The sequence below is a fragment of the Zingiber officinale genome, chromosome 2B (assembly GCF_018446385.1).
Source record: "Zingiber officinale cultivar Zhangliang chromosome 2B, Zo_v1.1, whole genome shotgun sequence".
Classification (NCBI taxonomy): Eukaryota; Viridiplantae; Streptophyta; class Magnoliopsida; order Zingiberales; family Zingiberaceae; genus Zingiber; species Zingiber officinale.
The window spans coordinates 13,553,654-13,581,527 of NC_055989.1; positions in this window are offsets into that span (position 1 = coordinate 13,553,654).

A 27,874-nucleotide genomic window follows, 5' to 3' on the forward strand; every position below is an offset into this window, starting at 1 on the left:
AAATTTTCTAATTTCACCTAATAAAATTAATTAAACAATTTAACTTGAATAAATAGTTAACTTAATCAAATTCTTAACTTAACCTTAAATTAATTTTTTAAAATTAACAAATTCCTAATCAACTTTAAAAAAATTGCATAGGAGCCCAAAACTAGGGGCGGGCGCCCAGACCCCCGTCCGAGCGCCTGCTCCGCTGCCCCCCTCCAAGCGCTCGGACTAAGTCTGGGCACCCGGAATGCCCTATAAAAGGGCAATAGGGGGTGCCCCCTCCACTTGCACCTTCTCCTTTTCTCTTTTGCAAGGGCCCCTCACTGGGCTTTACTGCAAAAGCAAAGAAAATGGAAAAATAATTTTTTTTTTTAGCTTTTACGCTATTGTTGCGGATCAACCGAGGTTGTCAGTTCTGTTATAACCATTAACGATATCTCGGTAAATTTTTTTTCTAAAACTTTATTTTGCTTGTTTTATTTGTTTTAGTATTTTATTAGGATGCTTTTGTTAATTAGGAAATGATTACATCCTGGTGCTGGTCCTTCGAATGCTAGTACAAACCCTAGGTTCCCTACTAATGAATTTAGAATTAGATTTACCTCTACTATCTATATGCATGCCTTGTTTAGATATCTAGATAGGCAGTTTTTCATGTGACCATGCATGATCCATCTATAGAGGTTATTGATTATTATAGTTTGCAATGCTTAGTTTATTGCATGAGTTCAGTCAACATAGGTTTGTGTGCTGAACTATTTAACAACTTAGTTAGAGTCCATGATCTTACCTATACCACTAGGGATTCCGGTACAGATATTATGTTATCCCCTACTATCATCCATACCTTTTTGGAATTACGACCATCTACATGCCCCTTTCAGTGCTACCCTTCTTGGAATATGCCATTTGGTGATTCCTACTCGCATATTACGCTCGATACAATTTATTCATAGTTTTTGGGGGGTCAGCATGTACCGACTGTGACCTTGTTTCGTTTAGTCACCCTTAAAGTCCAGGACTATGTCCTTTATAAGGTCTTAGTCATATGCATTTTGCCTTTGACTACTCGCGATGTAGCGATGATGTGCCCTTTTCATTCATTTCTCCTTCATGCATTATGTCATAGGTTGGATATAGATATTAGTTTGCACATATTTCATACCATCCTCTATTCAGTTGGTATTACCACCAGTTGACGGGTCCATATGCCCTATTGTCATATTTTGACAACCTATATAACCTCATTAGGTATTGATGTCACCACAGATGATGTCAGAGCCCTAACTGAGTTTGACTTGGTCAGTGCTAAGGACTTCTCCTTAGGTGGTGTCCATATAGATGATGAGTATGTCCTATCCTAGAGGAGAGAGGACCAGCACCAGCCTGATCTAGCAGCCCAACCCCAGCTTGATCCTGGGGCTCAAGATCAACCTGATCTAGCTTCAGGAGAGGAGACAGGGATGGATGCATGCATAGCTGATCTCTTTGGGCCACCTATGCCTCCAGTCCCTCATACTCTAGACAACCGAGTTACCGGACTTGAGGTGGTGGTGATGAGTCTTCGATAGGAGGTCTCTGATCTTTGATGGGACATGTCTAGTTCTCGAGATGAGAACTAGACTCGTCATACTGAGTTGATGGACTTATTGCGCTCCTAGGGTTTCAACTCATCTTCAGCGTCTTCGCAGTAGTACAGTCCTTGATTGCTATTTTTTTGTTTGCTTGTATATATTGACTTGATGCTACTTTATTCTTAGTTCAGTTACTAGTATTCAGTTTACCTTTAGCTATTTTCACTTTAATTATTTGACATATTAATGCTTGATAGTCCTTATTATGTTATCAAATTAAGGGGGAGAAATTGTTTAGACAATTTAAATATAATTTTTTTCCCTTAAAAATTATTGACAAACTTACTTTTAAAAACTTCATTCAAATATTTTGAAAATCTCTTTGAAAAATATTTTTAAAATATTTTAAAAAGTTATTATGTGCAAAAATTACTCTTAAAATGTTAAAAAAATAATTTAAAGAATTTTTTAAATATCTTTTACCTTAAAATCTTTATTAGAAAATTTTCTTTGCAATTACTTTAAAATTACTTTTAGAAAAGTTTTTTGAAATCACTTTGAAATTGTTACTTAGAAAATTTTGTTCAACATTGTTTTACCAAAGTTATTTTAAAAAATTTTCAAACTTAAAGAAGTTTTTGCAAAGCTTTACTTTAAAAAATGCTCTTAAAAATAACTCCTTAGAAGTTTGCTTTAAACTTCCCTTAAAAATATTACTGAGAAATTTCTCTTTAAACTTTCTTTTGAAAATCTTACTTAGAGAATTTTTCCTTAAATTGTTTCTTAACTTTTCTACCAAGTTTTTTAAAAAGTCCTACTTAGAAAAATTTAAATCTTTAGAAATTAATTTGAAAAAGAACTTTAAAATATTCTTGAAAAGTTATTACTTTTGAGAACGTACTTACAAATTTTTTTAAATACTTACTCCTCCCTTAAATGAATCTGGAATATTTACTTGCAATTTTTCTTAAGTAGTTGATTAAAATGTATTTAAACTTGCTTGAAGAGCTAGGGTTGTAAAAATCCTCTTTGCTAAATCTTTAATTATGCCCTATACATTTATCCTATTTGATGTATACCAAAGGGGGAGGATAGTGGGTTAGGTTAGAAAAAATCCAATTAACCCATTTTTTTCATGTGTTATTGCTTTATTATTTTTTCTAACTTCAACCTGGATTATCATTATATTAAAAAGGGAAAGATTGTTGGTGCAAGTTGAACTAATAATCTGATTTTGATGTATGACAGATAGGTTAAAATTAGATTTGATGTTTGTCTAACCTTTTCTACCTGGTGTGCAGGAGTTAATTGGTCTGAGGGACTCACCAGGCTGAAATCCAGCTAGGTCTATGGGCCTGATAGTTGGTGGGAAGTCCAGATAGGTCCGTAGGGCCTGATATCTGACGGGGAGTCTAGTTGGATCCATGGAACCTGACAACCGGCTGAAGTCTAGTTGTGTCAGCAGACCTAACAACTGGCAGAAAGACCTGGTGGGTCAGAGGCAAGTCAAGTGACTGCAGATGGTAAGTGAAGGTAAGCAACTGGAGGAGAGATCCAGTGAGGACGCGTTCTCCGTTGAGGGAACTATAGGTGTCAATCTAACTTAGGTCCATTTGGTAAGCCTAACTTGAGATCATGACTAGATCCTAGTCTTGAGAAGACAGGATCTAATTACTACGCTATCTGCTATGTTGTGCTAACTCTATTTTGTAGAGTAGATATAACCTTTGATTGTTCAGACTAACCTTCTCTTGTAGGGAGAAGGCTGCTGAAGAAAAGGACTCTGAGCGCTCGAAAGGGATTCGGGCCCTTGGAGTTGGTTGGCCCAGGTGGGCCGCAGGCGCCCAGGCGATCCGGGTGCTTAGACTTGGTCCAGGCGCCTCGACCCAAAAAATCATCCACAAGCTAACGTGGAGCGCGTCAATTGGCCGAACCACATGGTCCAGACACACTGAGGGGTTCCAGGTGCCTAGAGGAGTTCTAAGCACTCGAAATAGACCTATTTAAAGGCCTTTGACCTAGAGCTTCAGAACAACAATTGCGACAAGTTTCTTTCTTGCTCAGTGCTCCGAAAAAGCTCCTGCGACACTGTGAAGCTCCTCCGATAACCAGCGACTCAGATTTTCATATTTTCCTTGTTGTCAGTAACCTTATTTTTTATTCTTGTACTTATATTGTAACACATTTTGTGAACTCTTAATGGATTATCCAACAAAATCACTCAATAAGTACGGACCTTGGAGTAGGAGTCGTCGAAGGCTCTGAACCAAGTAAAACCAACTTGTGTTAGTGTTGATTGTTTCTTCCATTTTCCACTGTGTAACTTCGTTTTAATTTGAATTTTTTGATGATCGTTATTTACCCCCCTTTAGCATTTTTCTGATCCTACAAATTTACTCAGTGTTTGTTTTTACTTTTAGGAGAAAGTTGGAGTGGAAAGGGACTCTAAAGATGCAAACAAAGATTATTTGTCGAAGACCATGACCTAGCCTTGCCAACCTCGTGGAGAGAAGTCATGCAACAACCATTCCAGAGATAAATTGGGCCTGACCATGCCCTGAGGCACGACGAAGGAAGTAGCAAGGAGTAGGCCGTGCCAAATGGCACGACCAAGGGAAGAAACCAGAGCAGAATTTGCTCTAGCCGTGTCAAATGGCACAACCAGGAGCCAACCCATGCCCATTTCCAGAGGGAAATTGAGATTGGTCGTTCCTAGAGGCACGACCATGCCTCCAAATCTCAGTTTTAAAGATTAGGCCGTGCTAAATGGAATGGCCCAGAAGGCTAAAATAGAGCAGTCTCTGCTCTGGCATGCCAAATGGCATGGCCAAGAAGCCAGAGACAACTTTGGTTGTGCCAATTGGCACAACCAAGCTATCTTGCCAAAGCCAATTTGGCTCTAGCCATGCCAAAAGGCACGACCAGATGCCCATGGAGTGGATTGGTCATGACTTTAGGCATGACCACCCTATGCCTCACCTCTATAAAAAGGACATCTCATCTCCTTCCAAGGGGAGCTTGAGAGAGGGGAACGAGAGGAGACTATCTAGGTTAAATCCTTGCATCCAGAGGCGTCATCTGGGCAATTCGAGGCCGTTCTACTGCTCCATCCTCATCGGCACGCCAAGATCTACATCCAAAGACTTCACTCAATATCAAAGGATAATATTTCCTCCTCCTTCTCTTGGATTTCTATTATTATGAGTCTTTGGATTGTATTTCTAGCTATTATGGAGTAGATTTAAACTATTCTAGGTCATAAGAAGTAATTGTAATGTGTGGATATTGTAAACTCTATTGAATTGCTAATTCCCTTGTTTGATGAAGCTTGTATGCATATATTCTATTCGATGAAATGCTAGTAAGAAGACTTTCTTTATGGACATAAATTTATCTATCTAGATTGTATTTCTATATACGTAGACCACATTTCTATAATAGATAAATTGTTGTGTGTCTAAATTTGAGCATGAACCTAAATTTTCATTGAGTAGATGCAGAATTGTTGCCTCTTTTGAGTGTACATTCTGATATAGCTCAGCATGACCTTAGGATACTTGTTTAACGTTGAGTATCTAAGGTAACTATCCTTCTATATGGAACGTAACCTCCTAAGGGAGAATAATTCTATGTATGGATAAATCTATCACTAGACCTTATAGGCTTTCCCTAATCATATGCTACGCAAGTGACCTACATAATCTAGAGACGTAAACTCGGGGGAGACCTTGTGACAGGAGGTACTCTACTGAAAACCTTGACTCTCTAAGTTACTTCTTCACTTGATTGTAGACTTGGTTACTAGCGGGGGAAGTACTCCGATGCACCATCGCGGGGTGGTTTTCAATAGTAATTTATATTGTCTTGCAATCATGTAAGTAGAGAACTTAGGAATGGCAAATTCATAGCATAACATTCACCATTACAATGAAACCAATGGCTTAGAATATTCACTGAACTAAGGACTGCCTCAATTTACTTTCTTTTACTTTCACATTTTAGTTGAAAATCTTAAAACAAACACTTATCGATTTTGTCTATCTAAATTCAAAGTGTAAAATCAACTAGTATTTAATCTTCAGTCCTTGTAGGATTGACTTATAAATTTTATTACTTGACGATGACCATGTGCTTGCGGTTATTATATATCATTAATGTTATCAAACAGCTAGAAATTATAACCGCATCAGCACCTCTACAGGCGACCGGGAAGGCTCTAAGTAACCGGCGAAGTCCTATGTAAGGAGTTTCGAGCAAGAGCTTAAAAATCTCTTATCTAAGTGCTCTTTCACCTTCTGTTCAGCAACACTCTGCGACTTGCGTTTCATTTCGATTGGCAACACATAGAGTAACATTTCCATTTTTGTTATGTTGCCTGATTTTATTATTGTGCTTAATTTTTAGATTTTTTTGTAAGGTTTCTCCGCTTAGGAGAAATTAGAAATAAGAATCATATTTAATAATGGATGTGTCTATACTTCTAGTTTGATTGATCGTATGCTTAAACTATTAGCTAAATCTATTTCATGTGTTTATTACTTTTGATTTACTTGATTGAATCAGTCTAACTATAAATTTATTTACACTGTGCTACTTTGATTGATACAACTCCTTTAATTATTATCTGCTCTCTTTTTAAAATTTGAATTATTATTCACCCCCTCTAGCGTCGATTTTGATCCTACAATTTGGTATCGGAGATAGAAACTAGGAAAGCAATTGGATAGTTTCATGTCTAGGTTGGGGTTCCCTACATGGTGCATCTAGCCAAGTGGAACTAACAGAAGTTATCTCATCTCACTCTAAACTAGTTAGACTAAGGCATTATATTAAAGTTGATTTAGTATTAGATTCTTAAATTAGCTTTGTCTAAGGAAGTGGTCATTGCTTTGGTAATCAAGAAGATCCTTGCCTCGCCACTATCTAGAAGCTAACTTAGGAAACTCTTGCTCAATTAGCCCAAAGCAAAACTTGCATCTAACATAGGATGAACTTTGTACTCTAAATCAAGGACAAACAAATAAAATTATTTAATAATCCGAGCCTAACCCATAACCAAATCCAAACCCTAACCCAAATCCAAACCCTAATCACAACCAAACCCAAACCAAATCTTATTCCCTGTCCTAGACTATAACACAACTTGAAAAAAATACTTGTTTGCAGATATGTCTTTGTAGGAAGGTTTCAGCACAATCCGCTCACCGCTTTTCAATGGTAACAATTTCACCTATTGGAAAAATAGAATGAAATACTATCCGATGAATGATATAAAAATTATTTTATTATCAAGATAGGCTTTAAGTTGCCCAAAACTCTAGATGACACCTCAATTACTTTTGAAAACTAGTTAAGTGATGATAAAAAGAAGGCTCAAGCCAATGCTTAAGCCACAAATACACTACAATGCGGGCTAACTCAGGAACAACTAAGTAAAGTTGGACCCTTTAGCATGGCTAAGCAACTCTGGGATAAACTAATTGAACTGCATGAAGGTGCAACTGACTCACGAACTGTCAAAAATGACCTACTGCTAACCCAACTTCAAAATATTCAAATGAAAGAAAGTGAAACGGTAAGTTAGCTCCACAACCGCTTTAAAGAAATACTAAATGATATCTATGAAATTGGTGAACAGGTAGACAATCGCGACTTAATCAGGTATGCACTTAAGGCATTTCCAAGGACCACCTTATGAGTATGTCGATGTGTACAAAGTATCTAAGGACTTGTCTATTATTAAATTAGATGATTTTTTTTGTGATTTTGAACTCCATGAATAAATTAATCTTGATCAGAAAGAGAAGGGTATAGCTTTGATTACAAGTAAATCCAAACCAAGATCCAAACTCGAGGAAGAAATGAGTCAGAATTTGAGCCCATATCAACATTCGACAAAGATGATCTCTCTTTGGAAGTTGTACACTTGGTTAAAAGGATGATTCAATAAAAGAAATTTACTCGAAGATTCGTGAAAAGGAGATCTTGAACAAGGATCTAGCAAACATTTGATGCTTCAATTGCAATAAGAAAGAACACTTTAGAACCAACTATCCCTTATTAGAGGACAAAGAGAATAAACCTGAAAAGAAGAAAAAGAAGAAGAAGAAGGATTTGAAGACAACTTGGGATGAGTCAACATCCAAATCTGAATTAGACTCAAATCATGTTAATCTGTTAGCACTAAATGCAAATTCATAGTCTAAGTCAGAATACAAATCAACATCAGATTCAAGTCAGGTCAGCAACTCAAACGAGTTAGTTGACGAGGTAACAAATCTAATTAGGAAAAAGTTATATGCTACAATTGCTTATTTGACTAACACTCTAGCTAATTATAAGTTCAAAGTTGAGACTTTACTTAATGAGGTCAATGACCTTAAGGAAAGAACTAACTTAGACTCATTAACTTAAGCTAGTCAAATTAGAACCTCAACTCAAGCGTCAAAATTTGAGGAAGAGAATTCTAATTTGAAAAACTAGATTAGTGAGTTAAAATCTACATTGAGCAAGTTCACACCTGTATCTTGATATTTGAATATAATATTTGGGACCAGACGGGCGCATATAATAAGACTGGACTTGGATTTAACTCAGATGAAAATCAAGTGTCTTACCTTACCTTAGTCAAAAGAAATGCTAGAAATAAGGTTGCTTAGGTTCCAAAATCATGTTTAGCTAACTAAATAGAAAATAACTGCTATTGGGTACCCAAATAATATATTCATGTGATAAATGCTAACATTTTCTATGCAAATCCAATTGCAAAATTGAAATATATTAAAACTCTAAATTAGGGGAGCTAAATTTTTGAACGGTTAGACTAGGATCATTTCGATCATTTCAAACCATATTTTCATGCTTATTATTTTGATTTCAAAATTACAATATTTTATTTTTTTTCATAAAAATCATGTTTTATCTCCTATATTGTAAAAACAACTTAGCCTAGACACTATAGTAGATAGCATGTACCCTATAAATCTAGGCAACCTACATCTCATAAAACACATTAAGGGATAACTTGCTTGTATTTGTAAAACATAAAATGGTGTGAGATACTTAGGGTTACCACCTCTAAATTCCATATGACATGAATTGGAGCTAAACATTTTTAAATTAATCTAGTTAGAAAATTTTTCCACACATATTAATAACTTAATTTTCATATGATTGAATTAGAGACTCTTATCTAACTTGATCAACCGATTGCCAGCTTCTATCCTATTGATAGTCAACCTTGAAATCAAGTTAGACATTTCAAAAATAGTTTTGAAAAAAAATCTATTTTTATACAAACTTAGATATTTTTATATTTTCATCTTGTTTTGAATTACCTGTTAACTTGTCTTTAAAATTTAACTTATGTCCCTAAGGTAGGATTGAAGAAATTAGCTAGAAAGGCAAACTCCATAAAGTCAACTCCTAGTTGCCTAGACAGTTTTACGAGTGACCGGTAGTGAACCATCTTAACTTAAACTGCATTAACTATGTTAGATGAAAAGTCGATATACGGTTGACTCTAGCCATATACAGCCACCTGTGTGACCTCGAACAAGTGCCCCTTACTTGGCGTACCGAGTCGATCAAGTACGCCTCCGGTCACCTAGACGACCTTTATATAGGTGACCGCGAAGCAACCGTCGAAAACTCATTCCATTCCAAATTCTTCTCTCCAAACTCATTTCCAACCCGCTTTCGAGTCCATTTTCAAACCCCGTCCCAAGATCGAGTCTTCTTTCGATATCATCATACCATGCTAACAATTTTACATAATCTTTCGTATCTCTTTTACGCATAATAATGTTTTTCCTCTTATTCAGTTTACTTATTATTATATATTAGACCAAAACGTAAAGTTACTGAGTTTAGTACTTCAGATATGGATGACATTATGACTGAGTTCAAGGTTAACCCAGACCATATATCGGCTGATCTTCCAGCTCCTCCAACACCTCCACCTCTGTTGATGTTGTATGAGCGAGTTACCCTACTCAAGGAGACAGCCACTCATGAGTCTCGAGGTATGAGGACCTTGGTACGAGAGATGATGGGCATGATGAGGACTTAGTACTTAAGCCAACCTCCTCTTCCTCCTGCTCATCCTCCTCATTAGATTTATCTTAGCTTTTTGCTTAGTGAACTTATTTTAACTCTATTTGACTCATGATTGACTTGCTTTAAACATGTAGTATTTGACTTCTACTACAGAGGTAGTATTTTGAATCTAGACTTGTAGTTGACTTATTTTTGACTTATGCTTATGCTTGATTTTATTATAGTTGCCCATGCTTGAACCTTCTTATGACCTACCGTTTACCTTTTGATTATATTGACTTTGGATTCTATTGTTCATTACTAGTTGAACGATTAACTTAGTTTGCATTTTAATTTAATTTTAATCCTATTTGATTTGATTAACTTTTTTTCTTTGACTTTAATTGACTTAGAATCTATCCACAATTAACTTATCATTGTTAATTCCTACAATATTACACTTAAATATATGTCATTCTTTATTTCCATTTTTACCCATTTTTTATATACGAAAAGGAGGAGAGAAATAAAAGAAAAGATAAAAACCAAATGTTTATTAACTTCTAAATTTAATTTCTTATCTGATTAAGGAGGAATAATAATTAAGGTAAGCTATCTTTCATGTATGATCGTGCTAACTATATCTTCTTTCATACATTGAATATAAATTTAAATTTTAACTTATTTTTTTATTATTGATTACTAACTTTAACTTAATTTTTATATTATCAAAAAGAGAAACATTATTAGTACTGGGTGCATAACATTTAAACCTAGAGTTTTGATATATGACAGATTAAACTTAGGTTAGTTGTGATCTAATCAATTATGTCAAGTTTGTAGGTACATGATACTCAACAAGTGTTAAAATCATGGTTGTGAACTAGATAGTGACTAAGTACTTGTGGATCTAGGCATCTAAAGTCCTGATTGTGAATGAGACATAAGCTAAGTCTTGATAGGAGATCAAGTAACAAATTCTTAGTTGGACCTTAGGTGAATCAAGTCTCAGTGATTAAAGTTTAGCATACAAATTTCTAGTTAGAAGCTAGGTGAATCAAGTCCAAGTGATTAAGGCTTGACAAACAAATTTCTAGCTCGAGGATAGGTGAATCGAGTCTAAGTGATTATAAGGCTTAGCAGACAAATTCTTAACTAGGTGCTAGGCGAATCAAGTCAAGGTCGAGTTAGCTGGGAGTTGCAGTTTGGTACCTTAGTATAAATGAGTCAGCTGGAGGCTGAACATCCAGACCCAACATAAATGATGTGTGCAAATCCGCAAGTGCACAGAAGTTTTGTCAAGTAATAAAAGATCAAATCCACAAGGACTGTGAATTAAGTACTAGTCAGAATGACAAAATAGGTTATCTAGATGATCACAAGTATGTGTGGTCACAAGAGAACTTAAGATAATGAGAGTCGAGAGAGTTGGGAGAGTTGAGCACAAGAGAATTGAGGGGGAGGCAAAGAGATCAAAGTAAGTGGGTAAAGAGATCACAGAAGTTCAATGGTGAAGGTAATTCTAGGACTTTGATTTCTCCCAAATGATTATAAATACCTAATCTATGTTTGATTTCCTATCCTCAATGAGTATTTATATAGGTAAACTATCCTATGGTATTCGATATGAACTTTTGGTATTACAATGACGTACCAACCCTAATCATCGTCTACTTTTGGAAGGATCGTAATTAGTGATTGAAACCTACGAGTGGCCCTATCACAATATCTCTTGACCTCTAATTAACTACTTTTCCTACTGCATAACAATGAATTAGGTTTGACCCATTAAATTTTATGATAGCCTAGGGTTCCTTGCAGCATATCGGGTTGCACTTTTATATTCTACTCCCCGCGTTTTGATTTTCTATGGGCCGGAGGGTCATATTCTTCTTTCGGTTTATCCTTAAACTCTCATGGGATATAAATCTCATACTTTTGGCATCAAGATCATGTTAATATGGTAGATCCAGACCATAGACACACATTTCATCAAATAAAATATACAAACATATAGATTAAACGAAAAGATGTTCATATATCAGAAGGTCTACTCTCTACATCCTAGAATCCAGAGAATTACTCTATTTCAAAGGAATTATAAACCAAAGACACTAATAGAAACATTAATACAATCCAAAACAGAGAATAGAGATGAAGAAATGCTTAGGGAGAAGATTTCTAGTGTCTTCGGAAGGATTTCTTACTTTGGAGGTGACGGATAGTCGAAGTGGCTCTTCAAATGGTAGCTCTAGGGTTTCCCCTAGAGCGAAAACCCTCTCCAAAGGAGGAGGACGAATTCCTCTGGTTCCAGATCCCTCATCCAATGGGGAAAATCTCCTTATATAGGAGCTGGAAATGAACAGCCGACACAGGTCGTGCTGCTGGGCATTGGCGCCTATGTTGGGTGCAAGGCTCTGGATCTGACGAGCATGGCCCGTGCCATTGGGCATGGCCCGTGCCATTGGGCATGGGCGGTCATGGTAAGCCAGCCGAGCCAGGCATGAGCAACCGTGGCAAGTCGATCGAGTCGGGCACGACACATGCCACTGGGCACGAGCACCTGTGTCCGGCTGTGCAGTCTCTAAACTTGATCTCCTTCCTTCCATTTCACTCGTGCACCTGTGTCCGGCCGCGCAGTCTCTAAACTTGATCTCCTTCCTTCGATTTCACTTTGATTCATGCCCATGTCAACAAAAATATATGAGAAAAGTATCTAGGAGTAATAAAACATGAAAATGAAGCATTGAGTCGAGATATAAAAAATCATGCATGTAAAAGTAGGTCAAATATAACGTAAAAATAATATGAAAATATTATATACTTCGTGATTATTAGTAAGTGCGAGTAAGTTTACATTTTATATCCTACATAATACGTGTAACAATGGTAAAGAAACATGCTCGATGGTTTCAGGAAATCAAATGGAGTCCAGGGGTGACTGACTGGTAATAACTCTCAATGAAGAGATTTCAGAGGTTCTAGATGATCGTATAAGGTCCAAGCGACCGGGGATACGAGTGACCAGAGCAACTTTCAAGTGACTGGGAGATGGTGTTATCAATAAACCAATCAAGTTAGGTCAAGATAAGATTTGACCCTTCTCCAGGCGACTAGAGGGCGTCCGGGCGACCAGATAGCTTCGTTAATGTTATCAAACGAATAGAAGTTGCAGCTACGTCAATACTTCTATAAGTGACCGGGAAGGCTTAGGCGACCGGAGGAGTCCTATATAAGGAGTTTTGAGACATAGCTTGAAAATCACTTATCTACATAGAATTCACTCTTGTTATCGTGCTCTAAGTGTTCTTTCACCTTTTGTGCTATGACACCCTATGACTTGCGTTTCATTTCGATTGGCAACACCTAAAGTAACATTTTTATTTTTGTTGTGTTGCTAATTTTGTTATTGTGCTTAATTTTTAGATTCTTTTTTTTTTGTAAGATTTTTTTACCTAGAAAAATTAGAAATAAGAATCATATTTTATAACTGTTATGTGTCTATACTTCTAGTTTGATTGATCAATTTGTATGCTTGAATTGTTAGCTAAATTTATTGCATGTTTTTTATTATTTTTGTCTTACTTGATTAAATTAGTTTAAGTTTAAATTTATTTCCATTATGCTACTCTGATTGATTCGACTGCTTTAATTACTATATGTTTTTTTAAACATGTAGTGCTATTCACCCCCCCTCTACCGTCCATTTTAATCCTACATGCCCTTTGGTGGAGAGGAAAGAGTTACGTCCTTTGGGAATCCTAATTACCCTTTACTTTCAATATAAGGTAATGGTGCATGTCGCTAACTAGAGGTATATCGGAGATTTTCACGTCTTTGTTATTTTCTCTCACAAACTCTTCTCAAAATTGGACTTGAGCGTCAGAGGGGTCTTACCAAGGTCCGTCTTGTTCTACCTTCAAACCCTTTTCCAGTCCTTTTAGTGGAGTTTGCTCGATTGGACAACCTCTGACTTGATAACCGTCAATTTGATAATTGTCTAATTCAACAACCGACAATATGAGAGGATCCGACCTGATACACATCCAACCTATCAAAAGTGCTCGACTATGAATACACCGAGGACACAATCCATCCCTTGATCTTTGTCGGATCATATATAATAAATCCCATGTTTTATCCTTAGATATTTGTAACCTAATTAGGTATCCTATCACTATTTGTTACTCCTCGAGCCATGCTTTAACTTTGCTACACACTGACAACCTTTTATTTCTCTAATATATTGAATGGAGTTCCTCAAGTTGAGCTGCATGAACACCACCAGTTTCACCTTCACCATCTTCATAGATTCGAACCTCACCTTTATGTTGAAATGGGAATGGAAATAAAAAACCAAGGTGGATGAAGGAGACTTAATGAGACATAAATTTCACATTAAAATTTTTAAGATTTTATGATTGGTTTATAATATATCACTCAACATAGGCATGGGAGAGACACTCTCTCACACGTTGACTCGTATGTGAATACAACTTACTCATATCGAATGCGGATCGATCGAGGTAAAATCTACCTAAGTAAATGAACCAATATTTTGGATTCTTTTTTCTTACTTCTCAAGAGTATAATGAAAGCATTAACAGTTATTAATGGTGATTTTGTAACTCCCCAGATAATAGTAATTGACCATTGATGGACAACGACTATCATTATACCTTGGGCATTGAATAACCTTTATTCGGCGTTCAATGCAAATGATAAAGCTCCTATATAAGAAGGTCATGATCTTGAGCAAAGATATAGGAGAAAGTAATAGCAACGCGATTATTTTCCACCTTCGTTCCCCAATGTTGCTCATTTTGATCAGCAGTATACTCGTGATAGTGTTCGGGTACTCTCTTAATTCACCATAAACAATCTGTGCTAGGTTGTGTTTGTGGTCTTGCCATTATATCCTGGAAAATAGACATCTAGTATGATCCCGTAGTACCTCCGAAGGGGAATAAATTTGTTTTAAGAAAACTACGTTGAACGCAGACCATAGTATCTCTATTTTTGAGCACTCCAAAACCCACCAGGACTCGAGATTACTCCCCAAGTATTTTGCATCACTTTCCTGACTAGGTATAGTGACCCATTTAGGCTCGGGCGACACTCAACACTTAGAGGACTCGACCGACTCAGTAGCTTGACAACTTGATAGCTCAGTAGCTCGATAATTTCACAGCTCGACAACTCAACCGACTCTGCAACTCAATAGCTCAACCTTACAAAGCAATGAGGTCATACAAAATAACTCAGCTCTGCAAGACAGCTCAATCTCTCATATACATCAAGCATCTTAGACAACTCATCCATTCTTATTTAACGGTATGAGATTATCAGATCCCGATAAGTAAATTTAACTTTTTCTCCAACGTCTTATCTTGTGAGGCAAAATAGCAATAACAATCATTATGCCAAATAAAGATCGTCTATCAATTCTTCTCTTTTAATATAGCAATAATTGAGCCCCAGGATTAAGATGTAGTAGTAGGATATTCAAGTTATCACTTAGATATCTATGATTCAATTTTCCGCTATGATATATTTGTAAAAATTTTTTTTTTCAAATCGAACTTATAACTAACTATCCGCTATAATATATTTGTAAAAAAAATTTCTCCAAATCGAACGTACAACTAATTAATGAATACTAAATTTTTGGAGTATCCACTTTGAGCGTTTTTGATTTATCGTAATAATCAATGCAAAAATTTCATAAGACCAAATATGTAATCGAAGAGTAGATGGGTTTGTCATAAGAATAGCAATAGCTGGAAAAAAAAAATCTAGCATATCTTCCCGGTCAACCTAACTGATTAAGCACATCCCCACCTTGCCACGGCATACCGACGGCATGAATTAATTAATGTATGCAGCCACCTGTCGTTATTTGGAATGCGATGTGTTTCTTGATCTTATCCTTTTAAACCACCTCCTTCAACCCTCTTCTTCCCCTGCGCCAGAGCAGAGATGGCTTCCGAGGTGAGTAAGTTGGAGATTGTGCAGCAGCAGCAGCAGAAACAGCAGCGGCGGCATGGCAAGGGTAGATCAAGCAGTAGCAGCGGCGGTAACAGCAGCAGCCCGTTCTCTGGCCGCGTCGGCGCGGCAGCGGCGGCGGCTGCGGGCGAGGTGATGCCGGAGTGGAAGCTCAAGTGCCTGTGCGCTGAGGTCGGCGCGTCTCGGATCACGAGCGGCAGCCTGAACATGGGAGGCTGCTTCTAGCCATGGTTACAACTACATCCCTCGACGATAAACAATAAGCCTCTGAATCAGTAGTCATGGCGTTTGTAGTGTGTTCGGGGCTGCGTGCTATGTCTGTCAATTGATGGGGTAATGTTGTGCTTCTGTTTGCTACAGTGTGTTAATCTAAACCGCCTCCGTACTGTAAGAGATTAAACGCTAATGCACGACGAAGTCAACGTTGGTATAAAAACATAAGGATAAATTTGCATGCATTCTTCATTGATAAACATAATTTTACATGTAGTCTTCATCCATGAAAAATTTTCTTTTCACTCTCCAGCCAAACATATTTATCTAATTGCCTATGATATTTTTAGGTAAAAAAAATCCAAAAATCAATATAAATCTTTTTAAATTCAGTATATTAAATTAGAATCTAGTATATTTTCTATTAAATTGAGTACGATTCTTTTTTCACATCAAAATATACTCGATTTTAGTTTAATGTGCTGAATTTAATAGAAAATATACTCGATTTTTAATATAAAGTACTGACTTTAAGAAGAATTATACTCATTTTCGGACTTTTTTACTCAATTTTTGACTTTTTGTATCTAAAAAATATGAGTTAATTTCAATAGAAAATATACTCGATCCTAGTATAGAGTACTGGATTATAGTGTAAAGTGCTGAATTTAACAAGAATTATATTTATTTTTAGATTTTTTATACCTAAAAAATAAGAGAGATAATTTTGATAGAAAATATACTCGATTTTTAATATAAAGTACTGACTTTAAGAAGAATTATACTCGTTTTCAGACTTTTGTACTCAATTTTGAATTTTTTGTACCTAAAAAATCTGAGGGGCAATTTAGGTATCAATATTTGCATGAGGGAGTTGAAACAAGTAATACTTTGCATGCAGGGAGTGGAAATAAAATTTTTTAAGCATGGAGATTGTATGCAAAGTTATGATTATCATTAGAGATTTTTCTCTAATTTACCGAAAACATAAAGCCATAATGCTTCATTGATTAATATAATTAAGATGCTTTTACCCAATATATATATATATATATATATATATATATATATTAATAAATTAGTTGGCACCGTATATTTAATTTATTCTGAAATATATATATATAAATTAGTTGGCACCGTATATTTAATTTATTCTGAAAAATTAAAAGGCACTGCTTTTATCATCTTTGAAAATTGATCCGGCTGCTAGGACTGAGCTTTCACAAATCGAATTAATGAAAGTTGATCATTACAATGAAACAAACCGAATACATCTCAATCTAAAATTGATTAATTTGATAATAAATTAAATTAATTAAATAATTTTTAAAAAATCAATAATAATTTATTGAACTTTTTCGTTGTTAATAGTTAATTGTACTTTCATTGATAGTGGATTATTATATACGTAATCGACTGACTTAGTTAATTTTTAAATTTATTATATTCGATTTGTAAAGTGGATTATAACATATTTAATCGACTGACATGGTTAATTTTTAAATTTATTATATTAAGAGTATTCATATTAATTTTTCTATTATTCTATTTAAAATTTAGGATAAATAATTTATTTTATTAAATTTAGAAATCACTTTTCACTACACTACGTTAATGTTATCAAATGAATAGAAATTGTAGCTATGTCAGTACTTCTATAAGCGATCGGGAAGGTTCAGGCAATCAGAGAAGTCTTATATAAAAAGTTTTGAGACATAGCGTGAAAATCACTTATCTACATAGAATTCACTCTTGTTATCATGCTCTAAGTGTTCTTTCACCTTTTGTGATACGGCACGCTGTGACTTGCACTTTATTTTGATCGGCAACATGTAGAGTAACATTTTCATTTTTATTGTGTTGCTAATTTTGTTATCGTGCTTAATTTTTACATTCTTTTTTCTATAAGATTTTTCTCACCTAAGAAAAATTAGAAATAAGAATTATATTTTATAATTGCTACGTATATATACTTCTAGTTTGATTGATCAACTTGTATGCTTAAATTGTTAGCTAAATTTATTGTATGTTTTTATTGTCTTTGTCTTACTCGATTGAATTAGTTTAAGTTTAAATTTATTTCCGTTATGCTACTTTGATTGATTCGACTATTTTAATTACTATCTGTTTTTTTAAATGTGTAGTGCTATTCACTCCCTCTAACATCGATTTGGATCCTACACGCCTTTTGGTAGAGAAGAAAGAGCTATGTCCTTTCAGAATCCTAATTACCCTTTACTTTCTATATAAGGTAATGGTGTCACTAACTAGAGGTATATTGGAGATTACTATTTTCACCTCTTTGTTATTTTCCCTCACAAACTCTTCTCAAAATTTGACATGAGTGTCAGAGGGGTCTTATCAAGGTTCGTCTTGTTCTACCTTCAAACCCTTTCCAGTCCTTTCAGTGGAGTCCTCTTATGTTGCTCAATTGGACAACCTCTGACTTGATAACCGTCAATTTGATAATTGTCTGATTCGACAATTAACAACCGACAATCTGAGAGGATCCAACCCGATACACATCTAACCTATCAAAAGTGCTCGGCTATGAATACACCGAGGACACAATCCATCCCTTGATCTTTGTCAGATCATAATAAATCTCATGTTTTATCCTTAGATATTTGTCACCTAATCAGGTATCCTATCACTATTTGTTACTCCCCGAGCCATGCTTTAACTTTGCTACACAGTGACAACCTTCTATTTCTCTACCATATTGAATGAGGTTCCTCAAGTTGAGTAGCATGAACACCACCAGTTTCACCTTCACCATCTTCATAGATTCGAGCCTCACCTTTATGTTGAAATGTGAATGGAAATAAAAAACCAAAGGTGCATGAAGGAGACTGAATGAGACTTAAATTTCATATTAAAATTTTTAAGATTTTATGATTAGTTTATAATATATCACTCAACATAGGCATGGGAGAGACACTCTCTCACGCGTTGACTCATATGCAAACACAATCTACTCATGTCGAATGCGGATCGATCGGGGCAAAATCTGCCCAAGTGAATGAACTAATATTTTAGATTCGTTTTTCTTAATGCTCAAGAGTATGATGAAATTATTAACATCTACTAATGGCAATTTCGTAACCCCCAGATAACGGTGATTGACGTTGAGCATTAAATGATCTTTACTCGGTGTTCAATGCAAATAAGGGATAAAACTCCTATATAAGAAGGTCATGCTCTTGAGCAAAGATATAGGAGAAAGTAATAGCAACGAGATTATTTTCCACCTTCGTTCCTGAATGCTACACATTTTGATCATCAATATACTCCTGATAGTGTTCGGGTACTCTCTCAATTCACCACAAACAATTTGTGCTAGGTTGTGTTTGTGATCTTGCCATTGTATCCTGAAAAACAGACGTCCAGTATGATCCCATAATACCTCCGAAGGGGGGTAAATTTGTTTTAACAAAACTATATTGAACACAAACCTTAGTGTCTCTGTTTTAGAGCACTCAAAAATCCACTCTGACTCAGGATTACTTTTCGAGTACTTTGCATCGCTTTTCCGACTAGGTATAGTGACAAATTCAGGCTTGGTTGACACTCAACACTTGGAGGACTCGACCGACTTAGTAGCTCGACAACTCGATAGCTCAGTAGCTCAACTATTTGATAGCTCAATAACTCAACCGAATATGCAACTCAATAGCTCAAACTTACAAAGCAATGAGGACATACAAAATAACTCGACTCTATAAGGTAGCTCAATCTCTCATATACATCAAGCATTTTAGACAACTCATCCATTCTTATTTAACGGTGTGAGATTATCATATCGCGACAAGTAAATCTTGTGAGGTCTTCAATACCTCGTGCTTGTAGTAGCTTTACGACTATCGACTGTTACGCTTCCACAAGTGAACGGATACGTCGTCAGTAATAAAATATTATTGATCCCACGAGGACTGGTTATAAGCACTAGTGATTGTTCATGTAGAATTAGCTAAACTACCGATGGTTGTAAGTGAACTGTTTCTTGAGAAGAAAAGAACTTGGGAAGTAGATGTGAGAACTGGCGAGAGAGAGAGAGAGAGTTTAACTTGGTTTGGGAAGAGCTCTAGGAGTTCGGTTTCATTGTGGTGGTAACTAATGCATCATGTTCTATCCTTTCCTCATTGTCAATCAACATGTACTCATCGGAAGTTATAGCTACTACCCTTAAGCACTAAACAGAGAAGATCCTGCTGGATCGAAAGCGCTAGAGGGGGGGGGGTGAATAACGCTCGTGACTTTCACTCGTTTCGGAATCGCAAAACTCGAGTAATAAACGCAACGGAAATAAAACAATCAACAAGCGAACACAAGTGATTTACTTGGTTCGGAGCCTGTGGCGACTCCAACTCCAAGGCCCACGCTCGTTGAGTGTTTACGTTGGGCAACAACTATAATCTAGTAAAATTCAGTACAAGTATAGAATGAGTACACAAGAACTTTAAAGTAATACCGACAACTAAATTATAGAAAACAGAGCGCCGGGTTGTCGGGAACTTGTCGCAGCTTGATCAGAAGCTTTCGTTAGCAGCACGTTGGGGATGGATCGCTTTAGAATTGTTGTTCTTGTTGGTGCAATCTTAGGTCAAGGTTGACCTGGTTGACCTGACTCGAGTTGACCTGACTCGAGTTGTGTTTTGATGTTTGACGATGTTTGACGAGAAGAGAATTGTATTCTTGATGTTTGACAAGAATAGGTGTTTGGGAGATTGTAGGTGCAACCTTAGGTCAAGGTTGACCTGGTTGACCTGATTGGGGAAAAGTCCAAGCAGGTAGCTTGGCACGCGGAAAGTCCAAGCAGGGAGCTTGGCACGAGGGAAAGTCCTGGTGAGTGAAGCCAGGCAGTGGGAAAGTCCTAACTGGGATGTTAGGCAGTTGGAAAGTCCTGGTAAGTGAAGCCAGGCAGTGGAAAAGTCCTAACTGGGATGTTAGGCAGTTGGAAAGTCCTGGTGAGTGAAGCCAGGCAGTGAGAAAGTCCTAACTGGGATGTTAGGCAGTGTGAAAACCCTAGTGAGTGAAGCTAGGTGAAAGTCCTGGTGAGTGAACCCAGGCAAGGAAAAATCCAGATGGATCAGGGATGATCGGACTTCTGGTGTTGGAAAGTCCAAGTAGGTCAAGGGAGTGATTGGATACTTGGCACGAAGAGGAAAATCCAGATGGATCAGGGATGATCGGACATCTGGTGTGGAAAAGTCTAAGTGGGTCAAAAGGGATTGACCGGATACTTAGCGGGGAGTGCTAGCAGGTCAAGGGAGTGACCAGATGCTAGGCATGATGTACCAACAGGTCAAGGTTGTGTGGAAGCCTTAGGTTTAGGGCTGAGAAGTTTGGATCGGGCTGCAGACCGATCCAATGATACATGGCTCATCTGATCGGTCTGGTGATCGATCGGATCGATCGATATCGATGGTTATCTCGATCGGTCCGGAGACCGATCGGCAACTACAGCCTGAGGGAAGCTGATCGGTCTACGGACCGATCGAAGGTTCCCTGATCGGTCTGTGGACATCAGAATGTTTCTGATCGGTCCATGGACCGATCAGGGACGGAACAAGCGAGCTTCTTCCCGATCGGTCTGCGACCGATCAGATGTTCTGATCGGTCCACGCATCGATCAGGGTTCTAGCCGCCAGACGCAACGCCAGTTTCTTCATTGTTTCTTCTTCGCAGGTATAAGGAGACGAGGCATCTTCCGTGCAGACCTCTTCTCTTTTCCTCCTTAGAACTTCTGTTGAAGTTTCAGCTCGATCGAGCTTTGTTGAGCTCACTCAAGCCCCGTGAGCTTCTTTCTACCGAGCCGCTTGTTGGCATTAAATCGTGAAGTTGTTGCTTCCAGGACTTCAGTCGACGACAAGAAGGCAAGCTTGTATTGTTACATTCATTGTATTTACTTCTTGTATTCCTTGTATTCTATCTTGCTGTTGCGAGTTATTGTGGCGAGGTTTCTCCACCCACAAGGAGTATCTATTATCCGGGTTTCCGGGGACTCATCCACCGACGGATTGGTAGGCTTCGTCCACCTTACGGACACGCCGAGGAGTAGGAGTTCATCTCCGAACCTCGTTATATGGTTTGTCTTTCTTCTCCTGTTTTCTTTCTACGTTGTATTTCCGCTGCACTAACCTAATCGTAGGAAGAAACGCGAAAGATTGGGGTCGGCTATTCACACCCCCCCTCTCTAGCCGAGTACGAACGATTCCAACAAGTGGTATCAGAGCGAGGTCGCTCTTCATCGGATCAACACCCGTGGGAGCAAAGCTAGAGAATGGATCTCTATGGAGAAGACATCACCATTCCACCCTTCTACGAATGCGGCGACTTCGCGTATTGGAAGGTAAGGATGAAGTACTTTCTTATGACTAACATAATGAATTGGTTTTGTGTACAAGAAGGTTTTACTCCTCCGGTGGATAAGGAAGGAAAACCACTTGAGAAGAAGGAGTGGACAAGAGAACAAATTCACAAATCCGAAATCAACGAAGAGGTAACGAGAATAATTGAATTTTCATTGCCTACTAACATCTTGTGTAAGATAGGTTACAACAATGCCAAGGAATTATGGGATAACTTGGCCAAGTTCCATGAGGGAATCTCAAATTCAAGCCATGAAGAGGAGCTAAGTGAGCCAAGTAGCTCACATCATGGAGGAGAAGATTTAGAAGTTGAGGGCCACTCAACATCTAAAGAAGAAGAGGAGGAGAGTTCCTCTTCAAGGTCGGAGCAAGAAGAAGAAGCTTCTACCTCCGGAAGGGATGAAGATGAGAGCGTTCATCCATCCTCAACCCTAGGTAACTCAAGCATTTTAATTTCTAGCAAATTACACATAATGTGCTTCGAGTGTAGGGAGTTTGGGCACTACAAGAGCAAGTGTCCAAAGAGGGTTAGAAAGACTCCACCGGCACCAAAGGTCAAGGAAGCCGGCGTCCCAACACGCAAAGGCAAGAAGCACGTGGTGTGCTTTCAATGCAAGCAACGGGGACACTATAGGAGCCAATGTCCGAAGGGGAGGAAACCTCACAAGGACAAGGGATGCACATCAATAGGGGGAGCTAAGGCAAACCCTAAGGTATCTTTTAAGGCTCATTCGTGCAATTCTAGTAGGATACATGCTAGTAATTTTATTGCATTAGTCAATAATGATAAGCATGTTAACACTAGAAATCAATACATGTGCTTAGGTGCTAAACATGTCAACCTAGATAGGGATACTACTAGGAATGCTAACCCTAGGATTAACACTTCTAAGGTTAAGGAAAATCTAGATAGAAATCCCAAATCATCTAGACACATGCCTAGGAATACCTCAAAGAAAAATGATAAATCAAAACTTGAGGTATTAGAGAAAGAAAATCAAGTCTTGAGGTCAAGACTTTACTCTCTAGAAAAGGCTCTTAAGGATTTGACTCTAGGGCCTAAGGGTCAAAAGTCCCAGGACAAGAAAGGTTTGGGTCACAAATCTAAGTCCCAAGTGGTCAAGCCCACTTACCACAATGTTCCATTCGATTATGGAACAAAACCTAGGGCTAGGAAGACCACCACCAAGGTCACAAGGGGAGTCACCCCTAGAGTTGATCTTGATGAGTCCCAAATGACCAAGGCTTCAAAGCCTAAGAGGGTCATTAGGAGGGTTGCTAGGGAAGTTATCCCTAGTGAATATTTAGTGAACCCAATGAGCTCAAATAGGTATTGGGTTCCTAGGAGCATCTTCTCTACCTCATAGATGGGTTAGAGAGTGTCAACTCCAATTAGAAGGGTAGTTAACCCAACTTGAGGAAATTGACACTCAAGGAGCATTTTCAAGGTTTTGAGAACTTTTGAAAATGAAATGGAATTATCATTTACTCCTTTGAAGAGTTAAATGTGCCCAAAAGATTGGAAATTTCATTTTTAATCTCAATTGGCACAATTTGGGAAAATCTAGAGAACTCTCGAGGAAAAATGAAACATGCCAAGTTTTGAGGATAAATTTGATCTTTAAGTGGCATAAATTAATCTAGAGTTCAAGAAGTGTCAAAATTAGGATTTTGGCATTTTGGGGCAATTTAGGATTAAATGTGAAGTTAGCCAAGTGGTTAAGGATACTTAGATAGGTAATCTAGGTATATTTATTTATGCTAAATCTTGCCATGATTGTTTGCCTTCACATGTCATGACATCATGTTTAGTTTTATTATCATTTGAAATGTCATGATAATGCTTAGGCTAGTTTTTATGTCATGTTTATTTAAGTTTCAAACTTTATGTCATGACATCATGACATTGGCATATGTTTTCATTTATGATATCATTTTATGCCATGTCATCATCTCTTGCATTAATAATCAATTGAATTGATTTAAGGATGAAAAATACATTTTGATATTGAGATCAAATTTGTGTTTAGAAAATGCATGAGACCTTAGTCTAAGATACCTAAACCCATATCTCACATCAAAATTGCCATGGATGTGTTTGATACACTTTAGATGTGTGTGAGATATTAGGATCATGAATTAGGATCAAGGTACATAGTTCTTGTACCTAGATGAGCCTAATTCAAGAAATGGAGGATCATAGGGAAAGCTTGTGTACAAGTCATGTACATTTAGCCCTAAGATTATGGTCCTAAATTAAAAGGTTTAAAATCATTTCGAAATTGATTTGGAAAACCTTGATGAAGCCATCTTAGTGATTGCATTCATCATTGAACATTGTGATACAAAGTTGAGTTAAACTTGAACTATTTCAAAGTTTTTGAACTTTGTATCAAGATTGAAAAATGGAAGTTATTTTCATAGAAAACTATTTTTCCATGATAGTATATGTTATGAGGAATGTATCCTCAAAATTTCACAATTTTTTAAATTTTCTAGAATTTTCTAGGAGTTTCTGAATTTCGGGAAGGAAATTTCAGAAAACTCCTGTCAGAGTCTGGATCGGTTTGGGGACCGATCCAGGAAAGTCCTGATCGGTCTGCGGACCGATCCAGTGAAGCATGGATCGGTCTGCAGACCGATCCAGTAAGATCCAGAGAGCTTGGTGCGATCTGGTGAAGGCCTGATCGGTCTAGTGATCGATCAGTGACGATCCAATGTGATCAATGAAGCATGGATCGGTCTGGGGACCGATCCAGGGGGCTTTTTGATCGGTCTGAGGACCGATCAGTGCGTGCCAGTTTCTGATTTTCAGCATGTGTCTGAAATTTCAGTTTTTGGGAGTTGAGTTTCGGGTTTCTAAAGGTTTGAAACTCTCCAAGACATTGTTGGTGCAATGGTCAAGGGGGAGTTGACATTTAGGGGGAGTTTTTACCTAATTGTCAAGGGGAGTTGACTCTTAGGGGGAGTTTTTACTCCTTAAGACTTTTGAGGATTAGTGACATGGGATTGTCACTAAATTGAGTGTTGAGTTTAGTTTAAAGGGGGAAATTAAGGGTTTCAATGAAAGGTATGGGACTTTCATTAGGAAGAAACTCTTGACCTTGATTCCCTCTTTTTGATGTGTGTCAAAAAGGGGGAGAGATGTCCCAAGAGGGAGAGTGTAGGTTTTGGAAGAATGTTCAAGGAAGAACATTAGAAAACCTAAGTTAGGTTATCGGGTTAACCTAACTTGATTTTGGATTTTGTCAAACATCAAAAAGGGGGAGATTGTTGGTGCAATCTTAGGTCAAGGTTGACCTGGTTGACCTGACTCGAGTTGACCTGACTCGAGTTGTGTTTTGATGTTTGACGATATTTGACGAGAAGAGAATTGTATTCTTGATGTTTGACAAGAATAGGTGTTTGGGAGATTGTAGGTGCAACCTTAGGTCAAGGTTGACCTAGTTGACCTGATTGGGGAAAAGTCCAAGCAGGTAGCTTGGCACGCGGAAAGTCCAAGCAGGGAGCTTGGCACGAGGGAAAGTCCTGGTGAGTGAAGCCAGGCAGTGGGAAAGTCCTAACTGGGATGTTAGGCAGTTGGAAAGTCCTGGTAAGTGAAGCCAGGCAGTGGGAAAGTCCTAACTGGGATGTTAGGCAGTTGGAAAGTCCTGGTGAGTGAAGCCAGGCAGTGAGAAAGTCCTAACTGGGATGTTAGGCAGTGTGAAAACCCTAGTGAGTGAAGCTAGGTGAAAGTCCTGGTGAGTGAACCCAGGCAAGGAAAAATCCAGATGGATCAGGGATGATCGGACTTCTGGTGTTGGAAAGTCCAAGTAGGTCAAGGGAGTGATTGGATACTTGGCACGAAGAGGAAAATCCAGATGGATCAGGGATGATCGGACATCTGGTGTGAAAAAGTCTAAGTGGGTCAAAAGGGATTGACCGGACACTTAGCGGGGAGTGCTAGCAGGTCAAGGGAGTGACCAGATGCTAGGCATGATGTACCAACAGGTCAAGGTTGTGTAGAAGCCTTAGGTTTAGGGCTGAGAAGTTTGGATCGGGCTGCAGACCGATCCAATGATACATGGCTCATCTGATCGGTCTGGTGACCGATCAGTGACCGATCAGTATGCTACTGATGGTTATCTGATCGGTCTGGAGACCGATCAGAAGGAGATCAGTGGCAAACTAGCAGAGAAGAGAAGCCTGATCGGTCTACGGACCGATCAGAAGGTTCCCTGATCGGTCTGTGGACCGATCAGGATGTTTCCTGATCGGTCCATGGACCGATCAGGGACGGAACAGAAGCGAAGGCTTCTTCCCGATCGGTCCGCACCGATCAGATGTTGATCGGTCCACGCATCGATCAGGTTCTTGCCAGACGCATCGGCTAGTTTCTTCATTTCTTCTTCGCAGTATAAGGAGACGAGGCATCTTCGTGCACTCTCTTCTCTTTTCCTCCTTAGAACTTCTGTTCTTGTGAAGCTTCGACCGAGCTTTGTTGAGCTCACTTCGAAGCCCCGCGTGAGCTTCTCTGATCAGCTGCTTGTTGAAATCGTGAAGTTGTTGCTTCTAGGACTTCAGTCGACGACAAGAAGGCAAGCTTGTATTGTTACATTCATTGTATTTACTTCTTGTATTCCTTGTATTCTATCTTGCTGTTGCGAGTTATTGTGGCGAGGTTTCTCCACCCACAAGGAGTATCTATTAGCCGAGTTTCCGGGGACTCATCCACCGACGGATTGGTAGGCTTCGTCCATCTTACGGACACGCCGAGGAGTAGGAGTTCATCTCCGAACCTCGTTATATGGTTTGTCTTTCTTCTCCTGTTTTCTTTCTACGTTGTATTTCCGCTGCACTAACCTAATCGTAGGAAGAAACGCGAAAGATTGGGGTCGGCTATTCACACCCCCCCTCTCTAGCCGAGTACGAACGATCCCAACAGTTCTTGGCTGCTGCTCGAATCCCTCTTTTATACAGTGCTGGAGACGCCTCCAAGCCTGTCCAAGGTGCCTCTAGGCCGCCGAGTCGCACGCGTGGATCAGCACAGACCTGGTCGCACCTTATCTGGTTTAAGGCGCCTTCAAGCCTCTTCAAGGCGCCTTCAAGCCTTGGTCCAAGGCTCTTTCAGTCCCAATGAAGGCGCCTCCAGCTCCTCTGGACAACTGGCTTCGGCTTGCACCCAAGGCGCCTCAGACACTGTTCATCCGAGGCTTAACTTATTCCTTTTGTACCTGCAAGATATGTTAGTCCCAAAATAATACGGTACCTTGCAAGAAAAAGTTAGAACTGATATAAACATGATAAATTAAGAGTTTGACAATTGTCGGACTGTCCGGGTCTGACTTCAGATTTTTGACCGGAAATCCTAGGTCGACCCGACGCCTACTGTTCCCTCTACGAGGAACGCATGCTCACCTACTCCCCTCAAGAGAGATTACCTGGTGGCAGTCTGGTCCTCCAGACCAACTGGACTTTCCGCCTAGGGTTACCACCCCCTAAAACCTAGGGTTACCGCCCCCTAGGGTTTTTCTCCACCTAGGGTTACCGTCCCCTAGGACCTAAGGTTGTCGCCCCTTAGGGTTTTTCTCCACCTAGGGTTATCACCCCCTAGGACCTAAGGTTACCCCCCTCCTTAGGTTTTTTCCTTCACCTAGGGTTACCACCCCCTAGGACCTAAGGTTGCCGCCCCTTAGGATTTTCCTT